This window comes from Chiloscyllium punctatum, chromosome 3 (genome assembly GCF_047496795.1).
Source record: "Chiloscyllium punctatum isolate Juve2018m chromosome 3, sChiPun1.3, whole genome shotgun sequence".
In the NCBI taxonomy this organism is placed as follows: domain Eukaryota; kingdom Metazoa; phylum Chordata; class Chondrichthyes; order Orectolobiformes; family Hemiscylliidae; genus Chiloscyllium; species Chiloscyllium punctatum.
The window spans coordinates 43,791,430-43,807,649 of record NC_092741.1 but is presented as its reverse complement, the minus strand read 5'-3'; the positions used below and the strand labels follow the sequence as shown (position 1 = coordinate 43,807,649).

The 16,220-nt window shown below is 39.5% G+C and overlaps 1 long non-coding RNA gene across 1 annotated transcript in view; it reads left to right on the top strand.

Annotated features, from left to right (window-relative positions):
* Nucleotides 1–14,130, top strand: part of LOC140454598 (uncharacterized) — an 89,032-nt gene extending 74,902 nt beyond the window's left edge. The window contains exon 3 of the long non-coding RNA XR_011952718.1: nt 13,086–14,130. This is a non-coding gene — a long non-coding RNA (uncharacterized lncRNA). The remainder of the gene's footprint in view (nt 1–13,085) is intronic.
* The last annotated feature ends 2,090 nt before the right edge of the window (nt 14,131–16,220 follow it).

The window sequence follows — 16,220 nt, the reverse complement described above, 5'->3', positions numbered from 1 at the left end:
GTATACGTTGCTCCCGATGCGGTCTCCTCTACATTGGGGAGACTGGGCGCCTCCTAGCAGAGCGCTTTAGGGAACATCTCTGGGACACCCGCACCAATCAACCACACTGCCCCGTGGCCCAACATTTCAACTCCCCCTCCCACTCTGCCGAGGACATGGAGGTCCTGGGCCTCCTTCACTGCCGCTCCCTCACCACCAGACGCCTGGAGGAAGAACACCTCATCTTCCGCCTCGGAACACTTCAACCCCAGGGCATCAATGTGGACTTCAACAGTTTCCTCATTTCCCCTTCCCCCACCTCACCCTAGTTCTAAACTTCCAGCTCAGTAACTGTCCCCAAGACTTGTCTGGACTTGTCTTTTCCACCTATCCACTCCACCCTCTCCTCCTTGACCTATCACCTTCATCCCCTCCCCCACTCACCCAGTGTACTCTATGCTCCTTTCTCCCCACCCCCACCCTCCTCTAGCTTATCTCTCCATGTTTCAGGCTCACTGCCTTTATTCCTGATGAAGGGCTTTTGCCCGAAACGTCGATTTCAAAGCTACTTGGATGCTGCCTGAACTGCTGTGCTCTTCCAGCACCACTAATCCAGAATCTGGTTTCCAGCATCTGCAGTCATTGTTTTTACCTTAACAGTTTCAGTGAGCCTCTGGATGAAGCACTAGTGGTGTAGCCCGCTTTCTATTTATATGTTTGGGTTTCCTAGACTTGATGATGTCATTTCCTACGGGATGTCAGTTCCTATGGTGATGTCATTTCCTGTTCTTTTCCTCAGAGGTGGAAAATGGGATCCAAGTCAATGTGTTTGTTGATAGAGTTCCAGTTGGAATGCCATGCTTCTAGAAATTCTCGTACGTGTCTCTGTTCGTCTGGGTACACAGTGGGTATGCAGGTGTAGTACATAGTAAGAAATACAAATGGAATCCTTGCAAAAAGACTGGATTGTAAAAGTAAAGAGTGTTGTTACAATTATATAAGGAGTTGATGAGATCACATCAGGAATATTATAGCTAGTTTTGGTTTCCTTACTTGAGGAAGGATTTGGTGATCCTAGAGGCAGTTCAGAGGAAGTTCATCAGACAGCACAGCAGCACGGTGGCACAGTGGTTAGCACTGCTGCCTCACAGCACCAGAGACCCGGGTTCAAATCCCGCCTCGGGCAACTGTCTGTCTGGAGTTTGCACATTCTCCCCGTGTCTGTGTGGGTTTCCTCCAGGTGCTCCGGTTTCCTCCCACAGTCCCACAGGTTAGGTGAATTGGCCAAGGTAAATTGCCCGTAGTGTTAGGTGAATGGGTCTGGGTGGGTTGCTCTTCGGAGGGTCAGTGTGGACTTGTTGGGTCCAAGGGCCTGTTTCCACACTGTAAGTAATCTACTCTAAAAAAAAAGATTCCAGGGTTGAAAGGGCTGTCCTGTGAGGAGCAGTTGAATATCTTGAACTTGTATTCGCTGGAGTTCAGAAGAATGAAGGGCGGTGGGGAGAATCTGAATGAGATATATAAAATGCAAAAGGAGTTTGATAAAATGGATGCTGATCAAATATTCCCCCTTGTGGGTCAATCTTGAACAAGAGGTCATAGATGTAGAGTGAGAGGCAGTAGTTCAAAACTGAGATGAGGTGAAACTACTTCTCTCCAAGGGTTGTGAATCTGCCCCAGAGTGCAGCAGAGGTAGAATCAATCAACAGGTTCAAAAAATAAATAGATGTGTTTCTCATGAAAAGTAGTATAAAGGGGTACATGAAGCAAGCAGGAGAGTGGACCAGGATAAGATCAGCTGTGATCATGTCATATGGCAGTCCAAGCTTGATGGGTTAAATTGTCTACCACTGCTCCTAATTCCTATGCAACTGAATAAACTAGCAGCCCATCTGAAATGCACTTTCTACAGCTTTGCAGGTTATAACACCTCAAGTGCAGATCCAGGTACCTTTCAAATGAGTGGAGATTTTCCACTTCAACTCAGAAGCTGGGCAGTGAATTCCAGGTACCCACCACATCTGGGTTGGATTAAAATATTTTGGCCCTCTAATCCTTATACCAATCAGTTTAAATCTGTCCCATCCAAAAATGATGACTGACAGTTTGCTGCCAAACGTTGTTGACACTGATTGGTCAAGACATTGCCCTGAGAAATGAATCAGATAATGGCTATCACCTACTTTGTTGTGTCGAAGCATGTAGTGTGTGTATGTTATTTCTTATAATGTGTCTTATTTTCCCTTTTGTAATGCTGAAATAACTCAGAGATTATGGTTCCACTGAAATATATAGATTACTAGATTACATCAAGACAAGCCAATAATGCATTGCAATAATAGAAACCAACAGGCATTGGTGTTACAGGGGGTAGATTTCTGGCTTGGAATAAGTATGTCTTTACTGCCTGCCATCTTGAAGGCTTAAGAAACAGTCCATGATACCCTAAAATGTATATGACAAATTCTCCATTCCTCCCAAGCATCTTCACAACTGGACCAAACAACTGACCTGTGGGAGAATGTGTTGTTATTATCTTTAAAAAGGTTCTTAAATATAAAGATGCTGGTTGAAGGAGATATATAGAATGTCACGATAACAGAATGATCTAGTTTTACCTTGATCTGTACATGAGCCAAAAATAAGAGAGACTGAATGGTTACAGCTACTTAGTTACATGGCACTTGTTCAGAATACCAATAAGTCCGTGGAGCACAATTCATTTCTAAAGCACTGCTCTATGAAAAAAAATGTTAATAATTAACAGCCTTTCTATTAAATTGCTTAAATTAAAGCAAATGTACAATAAAATGAAACATCCAGCTGGCAACTGTTATGGGTCAGACAAGTCCTATGTACAGTAAATGGGTTTGTTTTGTAATAGTGCTTTTGTTCCCAAATGATAATTGAGTTATTATAGAATGAACAACTGAAACCAAACCACAAACGGTGTAAGGCCGACAGTTGCATTTTTTTCCCTGAACTTGCATTTGGACTAGATTTTGATTGAAGCCTGTTTTATTACTCTACAAGGAGTCTCATCCAGAAAAGAATACATAATTCAATAGGAATTTTAAAAAACTCCCACAACCATTATAACCACCAGACTGACAAAACCAAATGTTAAAGAAACAATATGAGGTTCATTGATGACGTGCTGTGTTTTAACAAGAACTTATTTTTGTACCAGTTAAGAGGCTGATGATCTAAGTAGCATTCTCTGTTACTGGATGATATGAGTACAATAAACTTTCAGTAACAATCGTACATTCTATAAGAATGGTTCACTAAGCAATATCAAGACTGTAAGATATAAATAGCTTTTTAAAAAAATTATAAAGGTAGATTATTGCTACCCTATGTCTACTCTGCAAGTTGAATTTGTTGGGGGGGTGGCCCAATACGTTAGGGTTTTCAAGTACTGCACTAGTATTGGTGTCAGCTGTGGTATTGCGGTGAGATCTTGAGCAGAGATGAAAAACCATTCTAAACAGTGAAGGGAAAGTGAAATGAGCTTCCTAGAGGTCTGATTCCCCATTGTTCTCTTGAAGTTGTGAGAGTAGTTTCCACAGTTTCCTTTTCAATAACACAATGATCTGTGATGTTTGAAGAAGGTTGAAAGGGAGAACGTAATTTTAAACATGATAATTGAATCCTTGACAAGAAAAATATCATAATTTCAAATTGGTTTAAAATTAGTTTAAAACACACATAGAATAAAACGGATATGGATAGCCTTCCCCCACCATTTCAAGGTATTTGGCAGGTGCACAATGGAATACCAGATCCACTGAAAACACTGGAAGCACTTCTGCCATGAGGCCTATTGCTAAACTAATAATGTCATTATTTATGTTTGCTAAATAACATTGGCACAAAAATGTCCTTTTTGAACCAACTTGGCTTTTTTAAGAATTGTGTTACTGAAATCTCAGTCCATACAACATCCACTACAAAATGTTTAAAACTACAATTTGATTGGTTAGAGTCAAGCTGCATTGTTTTTATCACAATCAAGCATAAGAAGATCAGAACCAGAGTAGGCCATTCTGTCCATTGAGCCTATTCTGCCATTTAATACAATCATAGCTAATCAAACCTTTCCATGTCTTTTATACATACTATACCCATACCCTTTATAGCACAGATAATCAGACATCTATCCATCTCTAGCTTTAAACGTACTCAAATACTAAGCTTCCACAGCCCTCTGGTGTAGAAAATTCCAAAGACACATAATCCTCTGAGTAAAGAGATTCCTCTTTTTTCTCAGTTCTAAGTGCATCCCTCTTATTTTTAAATTGTACCTGATGGTTCGAGACTCCCGAGTGAGGGGAAAAATCTGACCTGCACGTACCCTGCCTATCCCTTTGAATATTTTGTAGATTTCAATGAGACACTTCTCATTCTTTGAAACTCTGGAGAATACACGCCCAGTTTGACCAAACTCCCTTCATAGGATAGTCCCACCATCCTGGACAGAAATCTGGTGAACCTTAATTGAACTCCCTCAAGGCAATGATATCTTTCTGGAGCCAAGGGAACCAGAAAACACACAGTGCTCCAAGTGTAGTCAAACCAATCATTTTACAGTTGAAACAAAACTTCAGTATTCCTGTTCTCAAATCCCCTCACAATCAAGGCTAACGTCCCATTAGCCTTCGACGAGCTTGCTGCCTCTACATGTTAGACTTCAGTGGCTCAATGACAAGGACACCAGGTTCCTTTGAATATCTATTATTTCCAATCTCCCACCATTAAGTAGTAATGTTCTTCTGGCAAACCTGTGGACTGGTATTAGTTATTATTGGTCTTAATTACAGCTGGGAAGGCAACCTTTAATGTAATAGACTTGCTGTGGAGAACCCTCACCAAATGACTCCAAGAAACACCATACTGTTCCTGTCATTATGTGAGCCAAACCTGGGCAAACTGGTGAAGTTCAAAATCAAATATTTTCATTCAGTGAAGTGAGATAAGTGAAATTGGGAGCAACAGACAAAGATTAAAGAAAAACGAAAACAGACTTGGACAGAAAGAACTGGACAAAGTAATAGTAAAGACAGGCAGATGAAACAAGAACCATCAAAATTAAAACAAAGTAAAGATCTTCAATTACAATTTATTTTTCCAGCTCTAACTGACTGATTGATTCCCTCCTGATAGAATTACTTTACCTTTACAAATCTGAAATTGATCCTTTAAACCTTTCCAGTTGAGTTCAATGTTCACTGTATTTGCTGGTAATTTATCAAACTAGTGAAGCAAAGGTGGAATTGCTTCACTGAGCACATTCTTTCTGAGTGACTTTTTGGGAAACATGCCAGGGGATGTGCCAGTCAGAAATTTAAAGTTCACAGCTGTTGGCTCATTCCATTTCGAGGATGGGCCTCATTGGCAATCTCCAAATGCAGACAGAAAAGCAACACCAGAGAACAGGGAGAAAGTGAGGACTGCAGATGCTGGAGATCAGAGTCAAAAAGCGTGGAACTGGAAAAGCACAGCACATCAGGCAGCATCCGAGGAGCAGGAGAGTCAAGGTTTCGGGCATAAGCCCTTCATCAGGAATATCATTGTCAGTGATGATTGTTGTGCCAATAAAACTCAGGAAAACACAGAGGCCAGAATTGTATAGAGGCAGAAACTTTAGAGGATTTTCGGGCTGGAAATATTTATAGAAATAGGAACTTGCAAGATTGTAGAATGATTTGAAAACAAGGATCGAATTCTAAAGTTGAGGCATTGACCGATCACAGTTACTTTAGATCAGCAAGCACAGAGAAGGAAGATAAATGAATGGAATGTGATGTGAATTCGGATAAGGATTGATGTCTTTTGGCTGAGTTCACATTTATGGAGGTTGCAAACTGGGAAGTAGACTAGGAGAAGATTGGAATCATCAATTCTTGAGATAAGAAAGGGATAGATGAAAGTTTCAGCGCAGGTCAGATGAGGCAGGAACAAAGTTGAACAAGGATATGGAAGTGGATGTAATAGTCTTGGTGATCAAGAGGATATGTGGTGTGATGTGGATGACTGGAACTCAAGCAATATCAAAAATTGTGTGGAAATATTAGTTATGAATACATAATGATTAAGATAGAATAAAATGACTGAAATGTTTTATCCTTATCAATCAATTATTTTTTAGGATTTTATAAATTTATTTTATAAATTATTGTAGAAAGAAATCACAGAAAGATAAATAAATTATGGGAAAGGGTAGAATATTTTCTCAGATTTTAATTAAATACATATGTCATGTAAAAATATCAGATATAAAATGAAAGCTAAAAGTAATAATGATTATGTTTGATTATTATTGTACACAATGGAGCACAAAGATGAATAATTTTTTACTCTCCAGAACGTTTCATTTTTCTGAAATCTTTGCATCTGCACAAATAATGGCTATGTTCTGCATTCATTTGTTTTGGAGAGTTGGTGATTTTTTGAAAAATATTATTTTAGAGAAAAATATTTGTGGAGTTTATGAAACAATAAATTGTGTATTTTTCTAGTGTTATTTAATCTCTTGAATTGGATACAATTCGATATATTTCAGTGTACATGAACTTTAATGTCAGGTTTTCAGAGTAATATGGGTGAATCCTAAAAGCTGAATTGTAACTAATTCTGATGACTATTTACAATGTGGGGATTCACAATTACAGGAGTACAACATCCAGCACACCACACAGAAGTGATTTGCAGTCCCTTCCCTCATTCACAGATACGCCTGCACACGTAAACAGAATTGTACAATACAATACCCTCTGTTTGTGCTTCTTAAATTTATCAGCAGCAGCAAAAGATTACGAGACGTCTTCTAATTGTTAGGACATGAAAAGACATACAGAAACATTGATGAAAGAAGGGTGCATTTTAATTTTAAAAGAAAGTATGCATTTTTTTAAAAAGAAATATTTAAATGGTTGTGGGGAAAAGCAATCAAATTAAAATCATTCTGTCAGAGAGTCCACAAGGATGAAATGGGTCAATGGTCTTCCTCATTGATATAAGATTACATGGGTTGAATTTTCAGGCCTCCTGCCCTATGGATATTGAACAATAGTTCCCTGAAAATCTTGGGAAAGAGGCTACTGTGGATGTGAAAATCATGTGGCTTGCCATTGGATGATGCATATAGAATCCCAATTGCAATGCAAGAGGAGTACTGCTGAAACACTTCTGCTACTTACCCAGAATCAGCTCACAGTTCCAGTCAGAAGATTCAACAGCTAGATCTGTGCTTTTTCTTATATAGAGTCAATTGGAGCAGCTGTGTTCCTTCAGATGTCACTAAGTGACAATTTAATTTTGCCAGAAGGCTCTGTTGCATAAATTCTTGTCGCAATGTTCAGATAAGCTTTCTTGTAAAAATGAACTAACTTGAGGACTTGACACATTTGTAATACCAGAGTTTGATCATGGATGTTGAGACACATACATTTAAATGTGGTTTTACATCTTACATTTACATTACAGATTTACATTTCTACTTCACATTTACATGTCATTTATTATAACTGTCAATGTAAGTTATTCCAGCAAAACCAAGCATTATACCAGTTAAGTGTCACTGTTGTCATTGGCTTTTGAAATACTTTAAAACATTTACCCAGCACAAGAAACCCTGGCCATACTTAAAAAAATAACTTGATGTTCTTAAATCTTATTAGGAACTGGTGGAAGCAAAGGAAGGTATTAGCGTTCTGTGACCAGTAGGAGTCGCCTTTGTTAAACACATAATATGAGCCGTGGCCAAAGTCGCGTTGATAGTTGCATACATACTGCCTGGCAGTATTTATACAAAGGTGCACAACATTATACATGCACATATATGCGTTCTGTACGCACATATATACGCACGTATATATGCATTCTGTGCACACACATAAGGCAAAGACCTACATAAAGTATTCACCAGTAACACACAATAGCTATGCACATATAAGACACAGAAATACATGCAAATCAATAGTTTGAGTTCAACATTGTGACAGAAAATAGTTTTGGCAAGAAGAATGATATTGTAACGATAATCAAAGTGCGAAAGGTACAAATTAGGAATAAAATGGAGGCAGATGTGAAAGACTAAGCAACTGCAGAGGAAGTAAGTTACAGCTTCTTAAATTAATGTGTAAACAGAATGCTGGGATGGATATGACCGATTTATCACTTAACAGTCGACCAAAGTCGATCAGGAGGACTTTACCAAACATTTTATATTATAAACTAAATAAGAATTAATTTAAAATTATTCAAAAGGGAAACCTAGAACTATGAGAAGAACTTTAAAAAGGATTAAATGCAATGTTACATCAGATGAAATAACAGCAACTTCAAGAGCACATTGGTAGGATGGGTCAAAGGTTTAAAAAAGGCAATAAAAATGGTAAGACCAGGGAAATTAAAACAATGCCCCATGTGTTCATTATAGAACATAACTGAATTGTTTCTATTTGAAGTAGACTTATGAGACTAGATAAAACTAATCCCATAGGGATACATTCGGAATCACAGAATCTTGACAGTGCATGATGAGGTCATTCAGCCCATCATGTCTGCACCAGCTCTCTGAATGAACATTCTCTTGCCTTCTCCCCACAAGTCTGCACATTGTTCCTTTTCAAATGGCAGTCTAATTCCCTTTTGAATGCATCAATTGAACCTACCTCTACCACACATTCAGGCAGTTCATCCCAGACCCTAACCATTCGCTGCGTTGAAAAGACTTCTCTCACGTTGCTTTTGCTTCATTTGCCAATTACTTTAAATTCAAATACAACCCCTTGAAAAGGTTACACACCAAATTTCCAGGCCGAATTTGACTCGTCGAAACAGAGACAAAGATACATCAATTCATCAGAAACAGATGAGTTTGAAAGAAAAATCAATAAGATGCCTACTTGTTCAAAAAACATTAAGTGGGCCTTATTTTGTGCTAAGTCTGTCAAAATAGAAGACCAGACAAACTTAGCTCAACAGGGATACAACTAATTGCTTTTCCTTGCATGATACACACAACAAACGTTTTATCTGATTTTTAAACCAATGTGCACTGAAACAGCAAACAGAATTAAAATATTAGATCGGGAAAATGTACCTAGTACACATTACATATGATCAATAGGTTGTATCATGTCATATGCAGTTGGAGCTTTGGAACTGAACACTGTGCAATGGTGTGAAGGGAGATCCGTCTAGTGTTGTACTGCACAGGAGGAGCTAGTGGAGTTTCAGGGAGGGTCGATTCATGCGCATGGAATTTGGATGGTTCAAATCAAGCCAGCAACCTTATTTGAAGCAAACACATTAAATTTTAATAGTAAGATCATTAAATAAAAATAAAGGTACCAAGTAGTGTCCACTGCACACAGAACACAGCAAGTTAGTATTCAACGGAAAGGTTGGAAAAGAAAATAGTAGAGAGAGTCGTTTTTAACGGAGAATTCATTCTAACCTTGTGTAATGATTGATGAGATCACGTATGAAATATTGCCCTCTATTTCTGGTACCTGATTTTCAAAAGAGACATTTGTGTTGGGGAAGATTCAGCAGATAAAAATAAAAGAACACCTGGAATTTTTATTTCCAGGTTATGTTAAGAATTCAAAGAGGGATTTGAGAGGGAAGGTGCTTCAGTTTTCCAAAATGCTCAAAAACTTGCATTTGTATAGCACTTTTCGCAATCACATGGCATCTCAAAGTGCTTTACAGCCAATGAAGTGCTTCTGAAGTGTAACCATTGTTGTAATATAGGAAACACAGCAGCCGATATGTGCACAGCAAACACACATACATACACACAAACAGCGATGTGATAATGACCAAATAATCTGTTTTGAAAGGAATGGATTATATGGATGCAAATTTAGTTTGCACCATGAACACAGGACAAATGCACATGAATAGCAAATTAACAAACCACAAGCAAGAGGAGTTTGGATTATTTTTGACCACAGTGGGTGTGTTGAATTAACTCTCAGAAGAATGGCGAGTGTTGTACAGATTAGCATTTTTTTCAAGTATCACAATAAGTACAGAAAACAGTGTTGGTATTCTTTGTGAAACATAAAGTGGTTGTGCATTTATATAGCACCTTTCACAATCAAGGATGTCCAAAATGCCAATTGTGTATTGTTGGGCGGTAATCACAGTCAATGGAGGGAAAGTAGTGGCCATTTTCCCCCACAGCAATGTTCATGAGTCAAATCAAATTGTTTGTTTTCAGGGATTTGATAAAGGGATAAATAATGATCTGGATATTCGACAGAATTATTCTGTTTCTCATCAAAATGATGCAATGGAATATTGTACATTCACCTGAGAAGGTAGCCAGCACTTCAACTCCTTCAAAAGTCAGCATTTCTAGCAGTCCACAATTCACCTGGATATTATTCAGCTGGAGAGGGTTCAGAAGCGATTTACCAGGATGTTGCTGGGTATGGAAGGTTTGAGTTATAAAGAAAGGCTGGATAAGCTGGGACGTTTTTCATTGGAGCACAGGAGGTTGACAGGTGACCTTATAGAAGTGTATAAAATAATGAGGGGCATACATAGAGTTAATGGTAGTTGTCTCTTCCCTCGGATGGGGGGGGGGGGGGGGGGCGGGTGTTCAAGACTAGGAGGCACATTTTTAAAGTGAGAAGAGTGGTTTTAAAAAGACTTGAGGGCTTTTTTTTACAAACAAGAGTGGTTCGCGTGTGGAATAAACTTTCTGAGGAAGTGATCGATGTGGGTACAATTGCAAAATCTAAAACATATTTGATTAAGTACATGAATAGGAAAGGTTTGGAGGGGATATGGGCCAGCAGTAAGCAGATGAGACTAATTTAGTTTGGGATTTTGTTCGGCGTGGACTGTTGGACCTAAGGGTCTGTTTCCGTGCTGTATGGTTCGATTACTCTGTGTTGCACTAGATTGTCAGTCTTGAGTTTGACAACTAGTTTGGGTTTGAACCCACAATCTTCTGACTCAGAGAGCTACTGCTGAGCCAACGGCCTGTCCTTTGCTATTATGCTAAGGAAAATAGCCAGTGAATGCAGGATTAGACTGATCATCTGGTATTGTCTTTTATTTACATGTGGTGAGAAAGGAGTAACTTTTCAAAGTTTTCCTCTGGAAGGAGGAGAATTTATCGCAGTGATAGATATTGTCACTTAATTAGTAACATCGCGTGCCTTTAATTAATAAAGCCGTACGCTGATTAGGTAGTATACACTTAAAACTACACACAATAGTGGTCAAACGAAAGATGTTTGTGCAAGGATTTTTTTTTGCTGGGATTCGTGATGTGTTTTGAAAGCATTTCATGAAACACGTGAACCAGGTTCTAGAACAAACTAAAATTGCAATCTCATTGTCAGTTCGGGCAATATGACCAGTCATATCTAAATCTGTTCATAACTCTGAATTGTGAAAACGTTTGATTTTGGGTAATGCTTCGATGTATCTGCTTAAGTCTTGCTCAGAGTTAAAGCACCAATAATGCTCTGCGGCATTACTGATCAAACTTGGGAGAAATAACAGACCAACGTTGAAAAGAAAGCAAAGAATCTTGGCAATCTGAAACGGAGAGGAGTCAAGTATCGATAACAGAGAATTGGAGACGAGCCAAAGGACTCCTGCTCAGGATCATTCTGAGATCGTGCAAGGTGTACGAGAAATTCAAGTCAGCGTGTTTTTCTTGCCTACCTTGCTTCGGACGAGGGTGGAAATGTATTGGGAGACGCGCAAAGGAAACATTTCATCGAGAGGTTTAGTAAAAACCAGAAGAATTGTGGATACTTGAAATCAGAGATCAAAACAGAAATTGCTGAGAAAACTTAGCAGGTCTGGCAGCATCTGTGGAGAGAAATCAGAGTTAATGTTTCGGCTACACTGACCCTTCCTCAAAAATGTATGTGTGAGTGTGTGTGTTTTAAAAGGTTAAGTGTTTTTGATGAAGTGTCTCATCCCGTATATTACGAGTAGTATCGTCGTTTTAATAGTAGTTTTAGAAGATGTTAGTGGCATTCAATCTCTACCGACATCTTCCAGTATTGATGAAAGGTCATTGATCTGAAATTTGACAACTCTGTTTCTCTCTCCACAGATACTGACTGATATGCTTCATAGTTCCAGCAGTGCTTGTCTCTCTATAGGTCTTACTGAGGCAGTGGCAACACTCCCCCCAACCCCCCAACCCGGGTATTGAGTGAACTGAGACCCGCTGGCGTGAGTGGATCTGGCCTGAGCACCACACTAAAGGCAATTATTCAAACACCGTTTGATTTTCTTCCAATCTCTGGTGATCTGAAAAATAGAAGAATCTAGTTTTTTTTAAGAAAGACTCAGACCTTAATTTTAATAATCCAAAAACCAAAGTTTTTTTAAAAATTGGAAGAAATCCAACATAATGCTAGAGAAAGCTCACAAATCGAAATTCCAAGGTATGGGTCTGCCTTGAAATTTCAATTTGTGTCTGAAAGTTATCTGCCCGTTTTTATTCAACTGGGTTTAGTGAGTGGAATCACAACACAAACTGCTTTTATTTCCCAAAATAAAAATTTGAGAACATTCTAACTTCAAGCAACTTTTTATCTCTCTTTTTAATGGGTACACATCACGAATAACCGCGATGAGTTCTCTTCTCGTTAGTTCCCGCGCTGAAACAAAGCAAGTTACTTCAAGACATATTCGAACAGATTTCAGGAATGTACCGAGTGGTGTCTCAATAAAATGATTCCCTGGAGTACAGGTTGCACATGTAGCTTTTTTTAAAAAATCCTATGCTGTGGAGGGGGGGGGGGGGGGGGGGGGGTGATGTTCACCAAAGGCAACTCAAATGGAGGTAATACCTGAGGAGAGGTGACAGATGAAACGGATTACTTTAAGATCCTGATGAATCACCCCTTTGGAACATACATTCTAGATTTAAAGTTTTCGCCTCTTCTAATTCACCAAAGCAAATTAAACCGTTTTATTTGAATTGATCTCGCATTAATATTCTAAAATATCTTCTTCCCACAGAGAAGTGCGCCAACCCACCTGAAAGTCTTATCTCCTCTCTCTCTCTAACGTTGTGACAAGTGGACTTATTGTCTCGTTTCATTTTGCAGTTTAACCGCCGGAAAAATGATGTCGCCTAACCGGTTCCTCCTGACTTCCAAGCACAGCGCCGGTTCTCACCGGTGTGTTGCTTCATTTTCTGTGGCCGTGAAGGAGCGGGTAATTGGGTATCACGGATCGTTTAAAAGTAGTTGCCAACACGAAACAGCAATGCAGTGGGACGTTGAATTTCTTCCAACTTAAAAAGATGTTGAATTTTTATTTTTATAAATGAATATGCAGTTATTTAACTTTTTTGCTGGTGATATAAGTGATAAAAGTAAATAGGCCGAAAGGATGTTGGGTTCCCTGAGATATTGCTATACGCCAATATTTTTTTCTGTATTGATTAAAGTAATCAGGACTTTTTTTTTCAAAAAAAAGGAAACCGAGAATAACAGAATTTCAGCATAATATTAAGGATAACATGCAGTTAATTTTGCATGAATGTAATCGTGCTTGCAATGAAGTGTTAATTTGCATGAGATACCGAGCCCAGCATAAGAGGACAAAAATCACTAATTAGGATTGCAGAGTGTCTTGCAAGCTTCAAGCACTGTTTCAAGTGCCTGGCTGATGCAGAAACGCTTTTATGCAAATCTGTGACAGGACATAGCAATTTCAATTTTTGTAAAATAAATGATTGATATATATATATAGAAATATGATCATTCAAAGGTTAGTGGGATTTCGCGTTTAATTAAAATGGGGAGTACACCAAATTCAAATTGATCTCTAGTTTAAATTCAAATGTTAAATTGAGAACCATAAGTCTGAAGAGCGATTGGGATGAAAGGATCTTTCAATTATGAGGCTAAATGCTCTACTAAATTCACTCTCCTTTATTAAGATGAGCACCGGGATGGAGGTGCATATCAACGGCTAATGTGATACAGTCAAAATGGGTCTCTGCATTTGAATATACCCTTCTGAAGCCAAGCCTGCGAAAGGAAATTGAGGTTGCATGTAGTATAGATTATTACACTGCAAGAAAAGAAAGAGGGGTCATAAAAGAAATGCTTCAATAGTTACAATCTTCAACAATAAAGTGTTGAATTTATGAGATATCAATAAAGCTACTCGACCATTCTGAATGCTGTTGTGTCCAACTAATTTTAACATCTGTTGCAACAATCGGAGAGGTTACACGGGAGAGGTGCAGTGGGACTAGACGTTCCGGAATGAGGAAATGATCTGCTATACTATTCCTGTGCCGCAAGCCATCACGTACGTAAAGCCTCAAAATTGCTTCCTAAACTAGACAGTCATGTAACTGCATAAGGCCGGCGTGTGTACTGCCAGCTAAGTGTTATTCTGGATCTGAAAATGGCCCAGTGTACTGAAAATGATAAGGCAAAAGTCTGTCCGACTATTCCTAATCTCCCATAATTAGCTTTCTTTAACATGCATGAGAGCTCCGTATATTATGTTCATATGAAATTAAAGCAAATCCATATGAAATGGCAAAAGTGGATGGGGGGGAAGGAGGGGAGATGTGCCAAATGTGAGATCTTTTAGTCTAAAATATTACTCTATACGTCGTGTGAGTCTCCCAACCCACCACGACCTCATATTCTTCTCTAGGTGTCTGACTCGAATGACAAAATAGCTTATTTTTCACTACATAGCTGGGAAATGTAGTGACTGATAATAGAGATTTCTCTTTCATTTTTTACGCTTGACTTAGTTATTGTTGCTTTTCTTTTCCCGTGATTCCTTCAGAGGATTAGCTCTGACTTCACCACTATTCGCGGTCAAAGTGCCCCAACTCTATATGACAATTGACGTGGATCAAGGGATTGCTAAGAACTGATTTGTGCCAGCGAACTCATCAAGTAGGCTGTTTGAGGCGCATAATAAAGGCGTTTTTTGGTGAAACGTATTCAGTGCAAAAAAAAAGATCCGCACAAATTGCCTCTAACGTCTTAAAAAGTAACGCTACAGCTATCAATAGCTTTTATTTTACGGATTACAATCCAGGAGTTGGGAACTGGAGCAAAAAGTAGCAGAATTTCCATACACAGGGACTGCAGTCATATATTTAATCGGTTTAGGATTTAGATAGATCAAAGATTGATAGATGGTAACCACGGAGAGAGGATCTTGCTAAACATACTTAAAGAGATAAGCAGGTAATGGGGTAAATCAGAAATCGACAATGATGGCTATTTGGAGAGCTTTCCTTTTATTAAGTTACATTCCCCCCCCCAAAAAAAAATCACGTATCATTTATACAACCAACTTATTTGTGGACACACGTAGGGGCCCCGAGTGAAAAGTTGTCGAGGAATGAAGTTTTTCTTTATCATCTAATCGAAGTTAATCTTCCCTAAGTGCGTGCTGTCTGCCTGCTCAATAAACTGGGTGGTTCTTTTAGGGGTGCAGACAGGGCGATAATTAACAAACACGCAGCCGAGAGAAGCGCACAAAGGCCGCTTTGACTTCCTCGCTGCTGGTCGCCTCAAAGATGGTAGCAGCACATCTACTGCTGCCCCAGCTTTGTGTCGTCACTACCCCACCCCCTTCACACACACAAAAAAAGGCACACGGAGGGAGTGGGATACGTCTTGTTTCGTAACAGGACAGGAAGCGAACTTATTTCAAACTCTGCCAAAATTGGGGATCTTGTTAAACTTTTGCTGACAAATTCTGCTGGGCGATGACGTGTTGACATGGGGTGGGTTGGGGCGGGGGGGGGGGGTGGGTTGGGACGGGGGGGGGTGGGAGGCGGGTGGAGGTGACGGTGGTGTGGTGGTTGACTCCTGGAAAAAGTGTAGCACTCCTCCCTCTGGCCCGCAGAAACACCGCTGTGGCAGCTTGCAGATCAAACTAATCAAAGTTGTCAGCACAGCGCTGAACGTTATAACTGCAGCTCTCACCCTCCACCCCAGCCCGCACTCCTACCACTAGAACCCTCTGACCAGCCCTTTACACACACACACACACACACACAGCTAAGTCAGTTGTGGCAGACAACTGAAGATAGCCCTTTGCAATTAGTATTTGCGAGGTAGCGAGCCGTTTTGCGATAAGCGCCTCCAAGGTGGCGCTTTCGTGAAATTGCTCTTTAAATAACTGTTTACCTCCTTGTTCGTAGCCAAGACTCAACCTTTGAAGAACAACGAGCTCGCATTTTTTTGCGTCAG